This window comes from Muntiacus reevesi, chromosome 14, assembly GCF_963930625.1.
Source record: "Muntiacus reevesi chromosome 14, mMunRee1.1, whole genome shotgun sequence".
Lineage (NCBI taxonomy): Eukaryota > Metazoa > Chordata > Mammalia > Artiodactyla > Cervidae > Muntiacus > Muntiacus reevesi.
The window spans coordinates 28,413,933-28,433,384 of NC_089262.1; the positions used below are offsets into that span (position 1 = coordinate 28,413,933).

General features: G+C 43.7%; 1 pseudogene; it reads right to left on the minus strand.

The window, feature by feature from the left end:
* Positions 1-15,962: 15,962 nt before the first annotated feature.
* Positions 15,963-18,078, minus strand: LOC136146639 (ornithine decarboxylase pseudogene; annotated as a pseudogene).
* Between the last annotated feature and the right edge of the window lie 1,374 nt (positions 18,079-19,452).

The following is a 19,452-nucleotide window of genomic DNA, read 5'->3' on the forward strand; positions in this document are numbered from 1 at the left end:
TTCCCCTCTTTATCTCCATGACTGCCCCACCACCAGTATCAAAGCTACTCAAAGTAAACATAAAATCTAAGCGAAAACAAATGTGCTTACTTTTGCAATCATAGTGTTGTAGCCACGTGTTCCAGGAAACAAACTCATTCAGAAGGACAATGCAGATAGTGGAGTCCAGTTTACTACACCAGTGGACCCAAGGCAGAGTCTCCTCTTAGCCAAGGACCCCAACCAGTTTTTGTGAAAACCTTATATACCCTAAGTGTACTTGCTCAAACCCACCTCCCCAAATTCCTTGAAACTAGTCTGGATAAGGTAAAAGAGAGATACAATCAAAGTTAACCCATGATTTTTATGTTTCTTAAGCCTAGATAGTTAAACAGTGGACATTTATCAATAGGCCTGTGGTCATAGAGTCCATGGAATTCTCCAGGCCAGAATACTGAAGTGGGTGGGTATCCTTTCCCTTCTCCAGGGGATCTTCCCAACCCAGGGATCAAACCCAGGTCTCCCATATTGCAGGCGGATTCTTTACCAGCTGAGCCACAAAGGAATCCCCATATCCCGATGAACATAATGGAATTTACGACTTTGTTCTGTTACAGAGATAATTAGCATATTCTTTTAGGCTACGGAGAGTCCAAGTACAAATCCTGAGGCTCTTTTATCCCAGGGGTCTGGTTTTCCATTGGTATGCCATTTCTATAGACACCAGGCACAAAGTTCAGAGTCCTTTTGGAGGGTGACCATGCGTGTAGCCTAATGTTCCCAGCCCGGCCGAAGATGGAGTCCAGCTCTGTCTGCTTCCTCCTTCAATAGGTTAGGACAAGTCCTGTGGCCTCATTTCCACCAGACTGCCATCCTTCAGCCTATCCAATAGAGCAGTGCTGGAGCCACCAACATTGCATTATCCCAATTCTCAAGCGGAAGAGCAGATGCAAATAATTAGCCTCAGTCTCACAACAAGTTATTGACAGAGCTGGGATTCCAACTCAGGTGTGTCTGATTTCAAAGCCCAAGTTCTAAACATTATAATTACACAAATTAGGAAGGAGCACAATAAAGTGAAAATGTTAGTCGCTCAGTCATGTCCCACTGTTTGTGACCCCATGTACTGTAGCCTGCCAGGTTCCTCCGTCCATAGGGATTCTTAAGGCACGAATACGGAGTGGGTTGCCATTTCCTTCTCCAAGGGATCTTCCCGACCCAGGGATTGAACCCAGGTCTCCTGCACTGCAGGCAGATTCCTTTCTGTCTGAGCCACCAGGGAAGCCCTGGCACAATAAAAGAGTGATCAGCTCTATTTGAGAAGGTCAAGTCAGGCTTCATAAAGAAAAAGAATCCTTAGGGAGGTGTTGGGAATGAAGTTATCTGTGGGGACTAACAGCATCACTTTATATTTCACAGCAGTTTTTACTTTTCAAGGTGAACCAGCAGGGTAGATTTTTAGTAGTCTGAACAAATTTTTAATTTCTGACTTTTTCAAAGGATTTTCAATTTTCCACGGCTTTCCCGGTGGCTCAGATGGTAAAGAATCCACCTGCAATGTGGGAGATCTGGGTTCAATCCCTGGGTTGGGAAGATCCCCTGGAGAAGGAAACGGCAACCCATTCTAATATTCTTGCCTGGAGAATTCCATAGACAGAGGAGCCTGGCGAGCTACAGTCCATGGGGTAGCAAAGATTTTTTTTTCCCCCCATGGACTGTAGCCTGCCAGGCTCCTCTGTCCATGGGATTTCCCAGGCAAGAATACTGGAGTGGGTTGCCATTGCTTTCTCCAGGGGGGTAGCAAAGATTTTTACAGTCTGAACAAATTTTTACTTCCTGACTTTATCAAAGGACTTTGAATTTTGCTTGATCTTCTACCATAGTCAGGATATTAGCATGGGTGCCCGTGACCAGGGCTTGCTTCTTGCCACTAGCACAGTCACCCAGGGTAGGCACCTAGAGGGTCTTGGGGCTTAATGCTCTGTAATTGTGCCCTTCAAATTCTGAATCATTTTATCTTTAAATTTGTGTTTTTTAAGTGAAGTCTGATGGGACGATGGAGCAAGCCCAGGGGTCTTAGAACCTCAGCTCCTGCACAGTCCTCTCTGGTGTCCACTATGCCCTGGCATCCTGCCCTCCTCCCCAGCCTAAGACCTGCTGGGGACCTCTGTCAGGGCAACAACCGGGCCTCATTAGAGGGGGCATGGTGAGCAGGAAGTCTTGTGTTCAGCTGTGACCATCCACCCCTCTCCCCATGGGTGCCTGAACATTGACAAGGAGATGATCAGGGTCAGATACAGCTCCCCCAACACCTTCTGTGTCTCTGGCGGGGTGGGTGGTAAGCCACCATCCCTGCCCTAGGCTGGCAGTTCCATGGCAACTGGCCAGCAGCTATGTACATGGCCAGGTACAGAGGCTCCAGTCCCGAGGAAGGCAGGTTCCCACCCCCATGTGGGAAGAGAAATTGACTTCCCTGTCTTAGGCCAGGACCCCACAACTTCATTTTGCACTGGACCTGACTATACCCTTTATTATCTGTGTCCTCAGGCAAGTTACTTCATCTCTCTGGGCCTCTGTTTCTACCCAGGATAAGAGTAATAACAATAATTATGTCAAAGTGGTTGAGGACTGTTATGAAGATTAAAAGAGGTAATCCAGGTGATCCCTGGTAGGCAGCAAGAACTGCACAGGTGCTGGCTGACCTTGGTATAATTCTACCAAGCAGGACATAATTGACATATTTTCCAGGACTGTAGGAAGAGAAGCAAAGTGACTTCTCCCAGTGCTGAGCTGTGGCACCCTTGTTAAACAAAGATTTTTATTAGTTTCCTTGTTTTTGTTTTTAACTTCTGGCCTAATCCTTGGACTAAAATTAATGGCTTTTTTTTTAAATTAATGGCTTTTATTTGTAGTCCACCATATCAAATTTTCCTCCCTCCTGTCTTATGACAATTACTTTATCCTGTTCTTCAGTATCCATTTGTGATCAAATGGGTTTGCAATGTGGTGATGCCGGAAACTTGATATAATCACTGCATCCATACATTCTCAGAAATCTATAGCCAGCAGGTGAGGAATGTTTTTAAAGACTGAAGATGGCTGCTGCTTCCAGGGGAAGTTTCCACTCAGTGAAGAAAACCTACATTGTCTTTAATGAGCAGTCAGGGAGTGAAGTGGGCTTCCCAGGTGGCTCAGTGGGTAAAGAATCTGCCTGCAATGCAGGTGACGTGGGTTCAATCCCTGCGTGGGGAAGATCCCCTAGAGGAGGGCATGGCAACCCACTCCAGTATTATTGCCTGGAGAATTCCATGGAAAGAGGGGCCTGGAGAACTACAGTCCATAGGGTCACAAAGAGTTGGATACGACTGAAGCAACTGAGCGCGCACGTGGGTGAGGACGGAAAATAAGCCAACATCTGTTTCCATCTTCCCCTTAAGGTTCTCCAACTACCAGCATATTTTCACTTGATCTTTAGGGCGTGGAGCAAAGCTCCTTGGGAGAGGCCCTCCCAAATGAAAAATTCCTGTCATGCTGAGGTCAAATAATTCTCTGTCTATTAATAAACACAGATGGTAGCCCCTAGACTTTGAAATATTTTAATTTACACACAATAGTTTAAGGTCACTCTTTTCTCCTAATGCTGCCCTAAGCTTTCTTGGAGAAGTATAAATAGGAACAAATCTTAGCTCACATAGAAATGAGTGCCAGACCAAAGACAGGGCTGTTACTTCCCACAGATGACGGAAGCCAAGAGTGTACTCTCGCAGAGTTGGGGGTGGGGGGATATTTTTCCTCTGGCAGATAGTTAAGTCTGGATATTTGCATTTCCTCCTCCTTGGAGTCACTAGAAGAAGCCTCCATCCTCATGTTATTCATCTTTACCTGCTAGGTACCAGGCTCATAGTTCAGTTCAGTTCACTCCAGTTCACTCCAGTCGCTCACAGTAGGAATTCAATAAGTATTTGCACCTGAATAAAACAACCTGGGCAACAGTTGATTAGTTAGCAGGGGAAGCAAGAATTCAAACTGCAGCATGCGGGTTAGAGTCTGCACTTTTAATTAAGTCACTTGGATACAAACAAAGACCTAATTTTTAAATGAATGAAATAAAACAAATACATAAAACTCAAGGACTAAAATGCACGTATTATTTAATGGCCACTTGCCAAATTCCAATTTTAGCAAATGGTCTAGGTCTGAAGACTTGCCCTCCTCTTTCACTGAAAATAGAAAATTCCTGAAGCTCTTGCTGCAACTATGGGTCTTCCAACCCTTTCCTGAAGATGGTGAGGAACAGACCTGGATGAAGAAGCATTTGAATCATTCTCCACCTTGTGGGGCAATAAAATGTGGGCCTGCTGGGGAGACTCGGTGATTGTGAACAAGGACCTCCTGGTGATTTTTTTTTTTCTTTTCCACAACACACAACCTAAACTGGTCACATGGTAGGGGGCCTGATGAGCCCACTCTATGATTTGTATTCTGTCTTCTTCAAAATGAGACAGGCTGGGACCTGGGAACCTTTACTTGCTTTCACCTAGACAAGGGTCTCCTCCAGGATCTGAATACAAAGAAACTTGAAAGGACTAAAAACAACTACAGGCATGGATAGTTGGAGCAACTTATGAACAGGATACGAAAAGGCCAAAACCCAACTGCCGCTTCTGAGGTGTCAGGGAAAAAAGCAGGGTACCACACATGCACTCTACACACATCACCAGCGAGGGGGCGGGCAGAGAGCCTAAGCTACCTCTCTGGCCTTACCCACCAATCCACCCCTTACCTCCCCTCATTTAAGGGACCAGCTCACCACCCACTCAGGAAGTGAGCAAGGGAACCTGTTGCTTGTTCTTGCTTTCTCGTCTGGCCTCTTAACAAATTCTGTTGATTAAAGAGGCCAAGAACCCAGGTTACTAACAAAAATGCAAGTTAATGGTCTGACTCCTTCATTGATTAAATAAAGGTTTACTGATGGTCCTCTGTGATTTGTCTCCCAGCCTCTCCCGATAAGATGGGAAGTTTTGGGGGCTTCCTTGGTGGCTCGGTGGCAAAGAATCCATCTGCCAATGCTGGAAACACAGGTTCAATCCCTGGTCTGAGAAGATCCCACGAGCTGCGTGACAACTGAGCCTGAGCTCTAGAGCCCATGAGCCACAACTACTGAGCCTACGAGCTACAACAACTGAAGATGAAGCACCTAGAACCTGTGCTCCACAAGAGGAGAAGCCACTTTGATGAGAGGCCCGCGTACCACAACTACAGAGTAGCCCCTGCTGGCCGCAACTGGAGAAAAGCCCTCACAGCAACAAGACCCAGCACAGTCAAATAATAAAATGAAATAATAATTAAAGACTGGAAGTTTTTGAAAGCAGGGATGGTCTCCTCTATAGGAGGAGACCTGTAGAGGTCTAGCACCTAACTACTCACTGGACGCTAAAATATTAAGTGAGCCTCAGTGAGGACGGGAGAAACAGGGATTTGCATCCAATACTTCGGGAAGGATGAAAATCAATGGGGCAAGAGGAAGGGCAATTTTGTAATAGCCATCAAAAAATATATCCTGAGGAGACACATACATGTAACATGCCATCTATCCAAGCTTACTCTCTGCAGCAATTTTCTTTTTTTTGGTAACAGCAGAAGGTTGGGAAAAACCTAAATATTCATCAGTAGGCAGGGGTTGAATAAATTATGGTACCGCCATATAGTACAGAATGGGATACTACGCATCAGTAGGAAAGAATAAGCCTCCTCAGGTAGAAGCTGTAAAGCTGAGTGATTAAAACCAAATATTCTTGCGTCAAACTGGGTTTATGTCCCACCTTCACCAGTTCCTAGATGTGTGACCTTTAGGCATTATCTTCTTGGACCTCAATTTTCTTGCCTATAAAAAAAATGAAAGTGATGAAGATTATAATCGCATCTGTAGATAACGTATCACAGGAATGTCAATAAACAAATTATTTAGAGAGTTGGTATATAAGGTATTAGAGCCAAGATGCATTCAGTGATCAAAGCAAGGTGCCCAAACATATGCAGAGTAGGCTACCATTTGTGTAAAAGAAGAATGGAAATAAAGACTACATATACCCAGTTCCCTGTGTTTGCATAGAATATCTTTGGATAAATACAAAGGGAACTATGGCATTAGCTGCTTTTCCAATGCAAAACTGGGCATTTGGAGGAAAGACTGGAAGAGTGTTTACTCTATATCCTTTTTGGTTTGCTTTTTTCCAAACTTTGAACTTTTTGTGCTGGAATACACCCAATTAGCAGTGTTGTGATAGTTTCAGGTGAAGGGCAAAGGGACTCAGCCATACATATACATGTATCCATTTTCTTCTAAAATCCCCTCCTATCTAGGCTGGCACAGGTAACATTGTTGGAGCAGGGTTCCATTGTACACTTTTTAAAAAAAATATTTATTTGTTAATTTATCTGGCTATGCCAGGTCTTTGTTGGCCTGTATGGGATCTTTTTAGTTGCTGCATGCGGAGTCTAGTTCCTGGACCAGGGATTGAACCCTGATGCCTGCATTGGGAGCCTGTAGTCTTAACCACTGGGCCACCAGGGAAGTCCCTATATGTTCTTTTTTATCTTTGGATTTTGAACTATCACCTAGTGCAACAATAAATAAATTATATATACGTGTACACACACACATATATATACATATATACGCACACACATACACTCATAGAATCATCTCCTGAAGATTTTTTTTAATTGAAGTGAAAGTCACATAACAAAATTAGCCATTTAAAAGCGAACAGTTTGAACACACTGAATTTTTATTTTAAAGCAAGAGCTTTTAACAAGACCGTGCCATTTTCTGTCTCTGTTGCCTTGGCATTGGTCCCCAAATCCATCAAGGTCTACTCCCAATGCTACCACCTCTTTGACATCTTACCTGGAGATGTTGGCACCGTCTAGACGTCTTCCGGATTTCTAAGCGCGGGGAACCTGTATGCTGCCTTGAACCAGGGGCTTGGCTGTGTCAGAACCAGCGCAATCGTCTCGTTCCCTAGAGCTGAGCCAGGAGTTTCCCTTGGCCAGAGGCAGAGCCATGCTTCTCCATATTCCCAGGAGTTCTACCCTCGGGGCTTTGAGGAGGTTATCCGACGGACGGAACAGTATTCAGAACCTGACTGAACCTCCGCAGCCTCTGGGACGAGGAAACTGCGCCCTCTACAGGACTATTTTTAAATCGCAGATGAGGAGGGTGTTCTCGGCGCAGGCCGGGCAGTTCCCTCAGCTGGGGCGCTGGGGCACCCGATGAAAGGAAATGACAGAAGGCGGCAGAGCCCTGACCTCCCTGTCCTCCTCCACCCGCCGCCTCTGGACTCACCGGCTCCAGGACAACATAAAACATGCAGGAGAAACCGGGCTGGAGTCAGCTGCTGTCCCACCCCTAGAGGCTGTAGAACAACCAGCAGAGCTGGAAAAAAAAAACATTCATTTTGAACAACCAGGGGTTGTGGGCGGGTGAGGTGGAGGGTTGTCCCCACACCGGGAGAAGCAAAACAGCTTGCCCAAGATCCCACTGCCGGTTGTGCTGCCCTGGGACTCACACAGTCTGATTTCTGAACATGGGTGTTAAGCCACAGCCATCTGACACAGGCAACTTGATCTGGTTATTTCTGAGCTTTATCTTTGTCACCTCAAGTCTTCTAAGCCACTCAGTCCATCTCCGAGCTCCTTTCCGTGTTTCTCCCCTGCTGTCCGTCCTGAGTTGAAGCTCCAGGTGCACAAAGCCCCGGGCAGCCCTGGGCTGCGGTGGGGCAGGCTGCCCGTCTCCCGAGTTGGTCCCAGCCTCAGAGGGAAAGAGCAGAGTGAGCAGCAGGAAGTGTCCCTGCACTTAGCCCCCACCTCCACCCTCCCCCCACCCCGTGACCCTATGGCTAGGGGACCTAAGAGAAGAGTGGGCCTGAGTCTGGCCCCCTTGTATGGGACTCCCGGCGTGTGGTACCTTGCAGACGCTCTCCCTTCCCCTGGGCCCAGGCAGAGAGTAGTTGAAATGGTAGCACAGCCTTTCCAGGAGTTGGAGAGCTTGCAAAATCCCCTTGACTCTTCTTTTGTCCCTGGACGCAGAAGGTGCCTGGTTCAGAGGATGCCAGCCTCACCTTGCCCCTGAGCAGATGGCTGGCATGGCGATTCCTCAGAGATGCAGCCGAGTCCTCATCCCTGGGATGCTTTATGCCCTGTCCTTCAATGAGGGGCTTGAAAGTGGTAGTTGTTCAGTCATGACCGACTCTTGGCGGCCCCATGGACTGTAGGCCGCCAAGCTCCTCAGTCCATGGGATTCTCCAGGCAAGAATAGGGGGGTGGGTTGCCCTTTCTTTCTCCAGGGGATCTTCCTGACCTAGAGATCGAACTTGGGTCTCCTGCACTGCAGACAAGATTCTTTGCCATCTGAGCCACCATGTGGGAATGTGGCCATTTCCTCTGCCGGGCAGCCTCCCAGGAGCACCCTGACTCTCTCTCCTAATTACTTTCTAGGTCTCATTTAGGGGCCATGGGAAACTGTGGGTCATTTCTAAACCCCTTGGGAGATAAGAAGAGTCAAGGGGATTTTGCAAGCTCTCCAACTCCTGGAAAGGCTGTGCTACCATTTCAACTACTCTCTGCCTGGGCCCAGGGGAAGGGAGAGCGTCTGCAAGGTACCACACGCCGGGAGTCCCATACAAGGGGGCCAGACTCAGGCCCACTCTTCTCTTAGGTCCCCTAGCCATAGGGTCACGGGGTGGGGGGAGGGTGGAGGTGGGGGCTAAGTGCAGGGACACTTCCTGCTGCTCACTCTGCTCTTTCCCTCTGAGGCTGGTCTCTCCCCAGCTCAGAACTCTGGAGAGAGAGAGAGAGAGACTGTGTGTGTGTGTGTGTGTGTGTGTGTGTGTGTGTGTGTGTGTGTCTGGAGTGGGAGGGAGGAAGCAGCAAGCAGAAGAAACTGTTATTTTGCTTGGCTTTTCATTTGACATTTCCCTTGACTCTTTGACTCCTGGGATAATAGAAGTCAAGGTCTGGCATCTGATTCAGGGATGATCTCCAGGAGACAGCAATGAGAAAAGCTTGTTGGTGTCTCACATTGTGATGATTGACAATGCTTCACACGTCATCCAAGTGTATGAAGGCTGTATCTCACAAACTCCAAAGGGTGTGTTGTTCCTTCTTGAATTTTAACTGAGGTTAAATTTGAGTTTAGATCTTAAAATTTCTGATACTCCGGAGCTGGTTGGAGAAAAGTGAGGGACCTGGCCTCCGGGGTATTTCTCCCAAAGGTGGCACTGAGAGAATCTTCTCTTCCTTCCAAGTTTTGCTCGGGGCTGAATCTGGTTTGAAAGTCTGGTAGAACTGTGGCAAGAACTTCTGTGCCACAGAGGAGGACCACTCGCGTTTGGAACCTACTGATCTCAGAAGGAAAAAGGAAGCTGTTGTTGTCATAAGGGCCAAGAGAACCCTCTCTAATAAAAGCAGGCGAGCATGCCTCCCCAGTGGGTTATTTGAGCTCAAAGTGCAGCTAGGTCTGTTTTGAGCTTGGCTTAACCTATCCCCACTCACTGAAAACCTGAAAGGCTTATTGTTTAGGTGTTGCTATAAAAGGACACAGAGGCTGTGAAAGACCCACTGTTTTCTGTTGGAAATAGTCATCTGCCCCAGGGTTTAAACATAATCAAAATTTTTTTTTTTAAATCTTTTTTGTCTAAAGGCAAAAAAAAAAAAAAAAAAAGAATGTAAGGAATGGAAATGACTGAGCTGCAAAGAAATATCACACTATTTTTGAGAGTAACTTTTTCTGCTTGAGCACCGTTAATGACGGGCCATTCCCCCATCTCCCCATTTCCCTCCAGAACACTGGAGTCTATTCACCATTCATTCACCTGGTCTCTGGAACAGAACCTGAGGGCAGCCAAGTAAAGCACCAAGCCAGGCAATCTCAGACTTTGCAAATATCTGACGCAGGTCTAAGAAGCCTGAAAAAAAGTTTTATGGCTCAGCTGAATTGGGGACCCAGAAAGAGTGGGGGAAAAATGCAATCCATTCTCTCATCTCACATGAGACAACACAGACTAAAGAGAAAATACAAAGAGAAGGTTAATTTGGAACCATGTAGGTGGTCAGAAACATAGTCAATTAATTTTAACTTTTTTTAATGAGATTTTTTGGTCACGCTGGGTCTTAGTTGTGGCCCATAGGATCTAGTTCCCTGACTAGGGATCAAACCCAGGCCCCCCACACTGGGAGCGTGGATTTTTAGCCACTGGACCACCAGGGAAGTCCTTCAATCTGTTTTTAGAAAGAAGTATCTCTGCTTTGGTTTTTTCTTGTCTCCTCATATTGCCAGGGTGCCACTTTCCTCAACATAAAAGAGAGACTCTGCCCCTCTGGGCCATAGCAAGAGCCCCTCATAGACCTGTGAGGCTAACCTTAGAGGGAGCAGAACACATACCACATGGAGAGGTGGGAGCAAGCACTGTGTTGTGTGTAGGACAGGTGGGTAGGTCCCAGTACAGGAGTGTTAAGAGCAGGCTTGAAGATCAGCCTGGAAGTACAGTTCATGGGGCCCTGAATGTCATGCTAAGGATTTTGAAATTTATCCTTAGGCATGTGGAGCTATCGTGGGGTTTTTACACCATAGTATTTAAGTATTATTAAGTAATCATTTCCTATTACATAGTAAAAGTTATTAGAGAAACATAGAGATTAGCAAATCTCCTAATCAGAAGCAAAAGTCATAACCTGCTGCATAGGGGTCACCACCGGGAACACTTAAGGGAAGAATGGGCTAGATATACATCCTTCTCTAGTAAAACAAAAAGGTAGCATTCTTCACACATGGCTTTATAATCTGATTTTTTTTTTCATTCAGCATTGGAAAGTAACTTTCTTTAATGTGTTAGGGCTCCTACATAGTTATTTTCAGTTTTTTTTTCCTGACCTAACATTCTTTTTTTTTTTTTTTTTTAATTCAAAATCTATGTTATCTTTAAACTAAAATTATATTGACATCTGTTAAAACTATTAGGACAGGAACATTCCATCTCAGGGGTTGAATGAGTGCATTTTTTTTTTTTTTTTGGTTTCGGGGTTGGGGGAGAGGTTGTATTTTTGGCGGTACTGTCAGGCCTGTGGGATCCTAGTTCCCAGATGAGGGATCGAACCTGGTCCCTTGGCAGTGAGAGTGTGGAGTCCTAACCACTGGACCACCAGGGATTTCCAAAAGCGATTTTTAAGGAGGGGGGCACTCCCTTTTAGAACCATTGGTCTATAATAACACTTAGGTGATAGAACTGTATTTCATTAAAATTCTTATTGAATATATTAATTGATTCTAATCTTACTCACTTGCCAATAATTCCTCTGTAGATATATTTGAATTTATAGTTTGCTATACTTATCTGGTTAGATTAAATTCTTTTTTTTTTTTATGAAAGAAGTGGAAAATTTTATTTGAGCCAAATTTGAGGATTATAACAAGGGAACAGCATCTCAGAAAGCCCCAAGAAATGTTCACTAGATTTAATTCTTTGAGATAACTTCTTTGAAGTTCAATTTCTGGGTCAAAATCTCTATCTGTATATTTGCATTAAAGATAAAAGAGATAATTCAGATGTCATCAGAGCTGGTGACCTTGCTTTTGCTTTTGAGATCTTGGTATTACTTAATATTTTCAATCTTTATAGTCTTTGTCAATCTGGTTGACAAAATATTTATTTTTAGAAATTTGTTTCTCCAGTAGTCATGTATAGATGTGAGGGTTGGACCATACATAAAGAAGGCTGAACGCCGAAGAATTAATTCTTTTGAACTGTGGTGTTGGAGAAGACTCTTAAGATTCCCTTGGATGGCAAAGCGATCAAACCAGTCAATCCTAAAGGAAATTAGTCCTGAATATTCATTGGAAGGACTGATGCTGAAGCTGAAGCTCCAATACTTTGGTCACCTGATACGTAGAACTGATTCATTAGAAAAGACCGTGATGCTGGAAAAGATTGAAGGCAGGAAGAGAAGGGGACGATAGAGGATAAGATGGTTGGATGCCATCACTGACTCGAAGGACATGAGTTTGAGAAAACTCTGGGAGTTGGTGATGGACAGGGAAGCCTGGCGTGCTGCAATCCATAGGTCGCAAAGAGTTGGACAGGACTGAGCGATTGAACTGAGCTGAACTACACAGATGTTTCATTTTTCTTATTCTTGACCATTCAAGTGGTGAATCTTTATGCTGTGTCTAATTCTTTCCTTAGTGGAATCAGATTCAGATGAATTGAACATATTTATTAATATTAATTCTTTGATATATTATAATGGTTTCCCTAGTTAGTTGTCTTTAAATTTAAATTCACGTATTGATTTTCATACTGAGCCAGCCTTGGATTCTCAAGAGAAACGGCACTTGGTTGTGGTGATTATTCTTTCTGTATATTGCTGGATTTGATTTGATAAATCTGTTAAGGAGTCTTCAGTCTAATTTCATCAGGCATATTGGCCTGGAGTTTTCTTTGAACTGTTTCTACCTAGTTCTGTTATCAGGATAATGTTGGTCTTATGAAGTAAGTCGAGTTTGAGCCTCAGAAAAAGAAATTACTATAATTAGTGTAGTATTACTTATAAATAGCTTTATGGGGTCACTTGCTCTCTCTCCTTACCCTCCCCAATCTGCATAGTGTGTTTCAGTTTCCCCAGATGCCCCTTTTCAGCCCTCTGGCCCAGAAATCTGGAGTTTTAGTTATTGCATTCTACCACACACTTTTATGGCTGCACTTAAGTCCAAGGCTAAGCAGTGAATTTACCACTGGAGGGGGATATATGGCAAAACTGTCAGTTTGATGATACGTCTGGTCTTTTCCAATCTGCATGCTACTGACTGTATTTCAGGGGGGACTTCCCCGGTGGTCCAGAGGCTAAGATTCCATGCACCACCTGGGTTCGATCCCTGGTCAGGGAATGAGTTCACACGAGGCAACTAAAGATCCTGCATGCCACAACTAAGACCTGGTGCAGCCAAATAAATAAATAAAATGTTAAAAAGAAAGAAAGACTATGGTCCAGGATCCTCACAGTGTGGTTCTATGCATTTAAACCAGATTTTATTGTTGAATTCTGAGGGAAATATGGGGAGGAGAGTACTTATCTCATCTTATTAGGACCTGGAGCTCATAAATTTGGTTTTGATTAATATGGCCGAGTTTCTTCACTGTTTGCCTAAAACTATCAGAACATTGTTAATCAGGTGTATCCCACTACAAATAAAAAAGGTCGAAAGTAAAAAAAAAAAAATTGTTGTAGCTACCCTTCCACTTCACCATAGTAAGCCCTCTCCTGTTTTAAATCTTTTGAAAAAAAAAATAAAAAAATAAATAAATCTATTTTGATATGCACTGTTTCTATAAAAAGAAAAAAAAAGAACTCATGTAATTAAGATCTTGTCATCTAGAACATCTAGAAGCATTTTCCTTTTAGCCCATTTTCCCTCCTCTTAGTCCAATCAAAGAGCACACAGGAAGACAGGCAAGCTGCTCGACTGTTATTGTGAGATTTTTAAAAGAGAGGTTTTGTTCTCTGTTCTGAAATAAATAATTCCCTTGAGGCTATAGCTTGCTTAAATTTCAAGCCTTCTTCCTGACATTTGTCTTGAAACAACCAATGAAGAAAACGTGTCAAGTATTTCTTTACGGCTGTCTTTTACATTAGGTGAGGGAGACATCAAAAACCCTAGTTTTTGAAACGTGTGATTACAGAATTGAAGAATTTTGGAACGGATGGTAATTTTACAGATTGTCTGCTTCCCAGTTTAATATATGTGGTTGCATATGAAGATTGGAAGGGTCCATAGGTAAAATATCAGGGATCTGAAATATAATAAAACCAGATGCCCACAGGGCCGGACTGGTAGACAAAAACAGAGAACAGTAGAGGCTTTGGTAAGCTGTCTAGAACTGGCTTTGTCTTAAATTTTTCCTCTACAGGGAGTAACCATTACTCTCATCATAGGAGCTTTGCCTTATTTCATCAGATCTTCCAGTTTGATATAAGTCAGATTGGGATTTTCTAATGAAATCTTTAATATTGGCTCAAAGTTTCTAACAGTATTTAGGCCAAATGAGACACAGTTACATCCTAGGTATAGTACTTTAGGTATCATTTTTGACTTATGGCTTAAGTAAAGGTTAAAATGCAGAGCAAACGAGATGGAATTTCCTCTTTTTCCTATCCTTACTTAAACATTGACCTTTGAAAAGAGATAAAGATTTATAGGTTCTTTAGAATGAAGTGGGGGAAAAACAGCTGATGGGTAGGTCTTTGAAACAGAACAAAATTGGGATACTTAAAAATCTATTTGCATATGTCTTGTTAAAATTTTTAATTGGAGGATAATTGCTTTACAGTATTATGTTGGTTTCTGCCATACATCAACATGAATCAGTCATAGGTATACATGTCCCCTTCCTCTTCCTCCCATTTCCCACACCATTCCACCCCTCTAGGTTGTCACGAGCACCAGATTTGAGCTCCCTGCATCATACAGCAAATTCCTACTGGCTATCTGTTTTACATATGGTAATGTGTATGTTTCCATGCTATTCTTTCAGTTTGTCCCTTTGTCTCCTGTACATCATGTCTTAAGCATTAAAATTCTGCAGAAAAGAGGTTTGACTAAAGCAAAAATTAATACAATGTTGTAAATCAACTATATTTCAATAAAAAATATTTTTAAAAGGACAAATCTATAGGAGGTACAGAGCATAAAGGTTTAAAGTTCAGGCTTTGAGGTCAACAGGACTTTTCAGGGAGGCAGATTTCTGATGCTCTGACACATTCGAGAAGAGATATTCAAATGATCATTATTATAGCAACAGCATGTTACGTCATCTCAATCCCTGGTTGATTCACGTGTTGATGAATATCTACCACCTAGTGATGTCCTGAAGATGAAACCACATATACCATATTAGCACAGTGATGTGGAGTTGCTTGAAGGTGTTTTGAGTAGCAGTGATCAAATGGATGCTTTAGGAAGAGTATCCTGGGGGTTGTAGGTTGAACAGTGTAGAAACTGGAGACAGGAAATAAAAAAGCAAGACTGGAGACTGGCTAGAAAGAAAGGATTTGGAAATAAATTTAACAAAAGGAGTATCTGAAACTTGAAAGATGGATGAGGTCAATATCATGTATATTGAAGATGCTGTATTCTGTATACAGAAGATGCTGATGATAGAACCATGGAAAGTACCACAGCTGACCCTTGAACAATGTAAGGGTGGGGGCCCAGTCAGTCAGTCCTCTGCAGTGGAAAATTTGCCTAACTTATAGAAGGTCTTCCATATGCTCGGTTTCTCTGTATCTGCATATTGTGCAGTGCTGCTGTATTTACCATTGAAAGAAATCCACATGCAAGTACACTAGTGCGGTTCAAACCCATGCCGCCAGGGGTTGATTGTACTCAGAAGTTGCAGAAGCAGAGAAGGAATGTTCAAAGGGAAGAAGGAAATGACCCACGACAAAAGGGAAAAGTTGAGGTGTAGAAAAACAAGCACCCACTTTTTTCTAAAATATTATTCATATTTGTATTTTGACTGCCATGAAATAATTATCACCTTTAAGAACATTGATCATTTTGAGTTCTATTCAATTGATCTTTACTAGGTGCATAGGGCTTCCCTGATAGCTCAGTTGGTAAAGAATCCGCTTGGAATGCAGGAGACCCCAGTACATGGACCAACAGTGTAATACCATTTTAAACTCGGAAAAGATGTTTTTATACCTAATGCCAAGAATTTTTAAAAAACTTTTAATTTTATATTGAAGTATAGCCTATTAACCTTATGATAGTTTCGGGTGGACAGCGAAGGGACTCAACGAAACATGTATGTATCCATTCTCCTCTAAACTCCCCTCTAATCCAGGATGCCACATAATATTGAGCAAGAGTTCTCTGTGCTACACAGTAGGTCCTTGTTGGTTATTCATTTTATTTTTTTATTTTTATTTTATTTTTTTTTTTTTATGTCAAGATCCTTTATTCCTTTTTGTTAAAACCGGTCACAACACTAAGCTTCTGGCCCATCCTGCTGATACACAAGCCACAAACGCTTGCTCAGCAGTTGAAGCCTTTAGTAGCATGTTTGAAAAGTGAATAAAAATCCATATAAAACAAATATTCAAATAGTTTCCATAGGAACACAGATAAGTGTGACCCCATCTCCCAGTCTTCCACATTGGTGCACCTGTGCCAACCCTACTCACATAGACATCTCAGAACTAGCAGTAATTAAGTTAAATGGTCCCCCCCAAACCCTTAAATCAAGCTAAACTCGCAGTTAACAGCTATAAGAGTGGTATCTACACGTTAATACGCGTGGAAGCGCAGGCTGCCGAGTGCCGCTTCATGCCGCTCTCCTGGGCACAGGACACGGGCAGAGGACCAACGTCTGGCTCCTCTACTCCGGGCAGGAAGTCCTGGGTCCGGATCTGCTGCATCAGTTGCCACGTTGGCCCTGACATCACGTAGTAGATGGTGGGTCTCTGGAATCCATTGAAGGTAGAAGCAGCAGCGACAGTGTAAGCACCCATGTTCTCAAAGAGCATCCAATCGCCCACATGCATCTCGGGCAGGTTACAGCGCTCAACAATTCGGTCCAGGCCGTCACAGGTGGGTCCCCAGATGCTGGATGAATAATACTTCTCGTCTGGTTTGGGTCTCTTCTGCAGAAGAGGCTTCACGTGTGCGTGATCGTAAAGGATGCAGTTGAATGATCCATATACTCCATCGTTCACGTAATACATAAATGTCCGTTCACTTGACTCCTCTTCATCATCAGAGCCTGTCTGTTCCTTTAATACAAGTTTTTTGGCAATAATATTAACTGCGAGTGTGAAAGCTGATGCAACATAGTATCTGCCTGGCTCAGCTATGATGCTCACTTCAGAGTCTGATGGAAAATACTTGTCCAATGCTGGGTTGATTACACTGGTGATCTCTTCGAATTTAAGCTTTACATCCTCGGATCCAGGAAAGCCACCACCAATATCAAGCAGATACATGTTGAAACCAACCTCAGCGCCCATGTCAAAGACACAGCGGGCATCAGAGATGGCCTGCACAAAGGTCTCAGGATCAGTACAGCCACTTCCCACGTGGAAGCTGACACCAATGACATCAATATCTAGCTCTTTCGCCCGTTCCAAAAGAAGCCTGCTGGTTTTAAGCGTGGCACCAAATTTGACACTGAGGCGACAGACTGCTTTGGAATCATCAGTGGCGATACGCAAAACCAACTTGGCCTTTGGATGTGCCCTGGCAACTTTCATCAGCTCGACTTCACTATCAAAAGTCATCATCTGGACTCCGTTATTGGCGGCATACTTAATCTGAGACACTTGTTTACACGGATTGGCATAGATAATCCTCTCTGGGGGCACCCCAAGACTCTGCACCAACTGTATTTCAGTCTTGCTGGCACAGTCAAATCCTGTCCCAATGGCAGCGAGTGTCTTCACTATGGTTCTGCTATCATTGCATTTGACTGCATAAAAGGGGGTGACCCGAGGAAGAGCTTTCAACCATCTCAGATGTTTCTTCAGAATGTCTCCCAGGTCCGCAACATAGAAGGCATCCTTATCATCAGAAGAAGAAACTTCATTAATTTTTTGGTCCAGAATGTCCTTGGCAGTAAAGCCTTCATCCAAGAAATGGCAGTCAAACTCTTCATTACTAAAGCTGTTCATGGTTTCTTGATGTCTTTTTGAGACACAACAAAATAGAAAACTTAAGAGATGGAATTTAAAGGGATTATGCCCACTTTTCACAAAGGCAATTTTCCAGGAATTCCAAGTCCACTGAAGATGTGTGTGCTCTCTGTGCAGCAGTGGAAATCTTTGATAAACACACAATCTGCTGTCCACCTCAGAGCGCAGGGGCGCGGGGGGCCGACCCCATGGAGACAACGCGCCGCCGCCGAGCGCTGCAGGACCCGCCGGCCGCCCCGCCGCCCCCGTCAGCCGCTCGCCCGGCCGCCCGCCGCCTCGCTCCCTCCCGCGGAGGACCGCCGGCCCGAGGTGGCGCCGGAGCGCTGGCAGAGGGGCGGCGGCGGCGGAGGCTGAGAGGGAACTGACCTGGTTATTCATTTTAAATACAGCAGCATGTACACGTTGATCCCAAGCTCCCTAATTATCCCTTCTCCCCATTATTCTTCTGCTGGCAACCATAAGTTTCTTCTCTGAGTCTGTTGTAGATAAATTCATTTGTATCATTTTTTTAGATTGCACATATAAGGGATGTCTTATTTCTCAACTTTCTTCATTCAACATGGCAATCTCTAGGTCCATCCATGTTGCTGCAAGTGGCATTATTTTATTCTTTGTAATGGCCGAGTAATACTCCATGGTATGTATGAACATCTTTATTCATCCCTGTGTCATGGACATTTAGGGTGCTCCGATGTCTTGGCTACTGTAAACAGTGCTGCAGGGAACACTGAAGTGTATGTTTATGTTTGAGTTTCAGTTTTCTCTGGGTATGTGCCCTGGAGTGGGATTACTGGGTCATATGATAGTTCTACTTTAGTTTTATTTAAGAAACCTCCACAGTGGCTCTGTCAATTTATATTTGCATCAACAGTGTAGGAGGGTTCCCTTTCTTCTGTACTTTCCAGCACTTACTTGTGAGTGGATTTGATGGTCATTTGGACTGGTGTTAGGTGATACCTCATGGTAGTTTTGATTTCCCATTTCTCTAATTAGTGATGTTGAGCATCTATTCAAGTGCTTTTCAGCCATCTGTGTGTCTTCTTTGGAGAAGTATCTACTTAGATCTTCCACTCATTTTTTTTGGATTTTTTTTGATATTGAGAAAGGTGGTTAATTTTGAACATGGTCAACAACTTCTTTGCAAGTGATCCTATCCATTTTATTGTTGCAGTTGCTTTTAAAAAGCCATTTCAACTTTTTCCTCTGTAGGTATTCATATCAGATGGTACTTAGAATCCATTCTCTCTCCATGTCATCTTTTATCCCTCTTCTGTGGTTCCAAATACACACAATAATTTTGAACAAATTCACTATCTTGGTCACTCTGAGTACCACATTAAAATTAATGCCCAGAGCACATTATCCAATTACACATATATATTCCCTATCTATTTAATAACATCCAAAAAGTTACCATCAAGCAATTGTGTTGTGTCCCCTGAGGCTTCATCTTATATTTAGTCTGGCACCTCCCACCTCAAGTATGGGCCTCCATCTGGGCAGCCTTAGCATCTCTGGGAACAGTCCTGCAGACTCCTCCCAGTCAAGAGAATCAGAATCTGCATTTTAACCAGATTCTGGAGTGACTTATTCACACATCAAAATTGGAGGCAAGTTGGCCTGCCTTGAGCTCCAAGGAGTGTGGGCACCCTAGTTAGTTGGACTGCACAGGATTTTCTGGAAGTTGTTTGTGATTCTCTGTCCTCCAACTCTCTAAGTTGCAGTTTA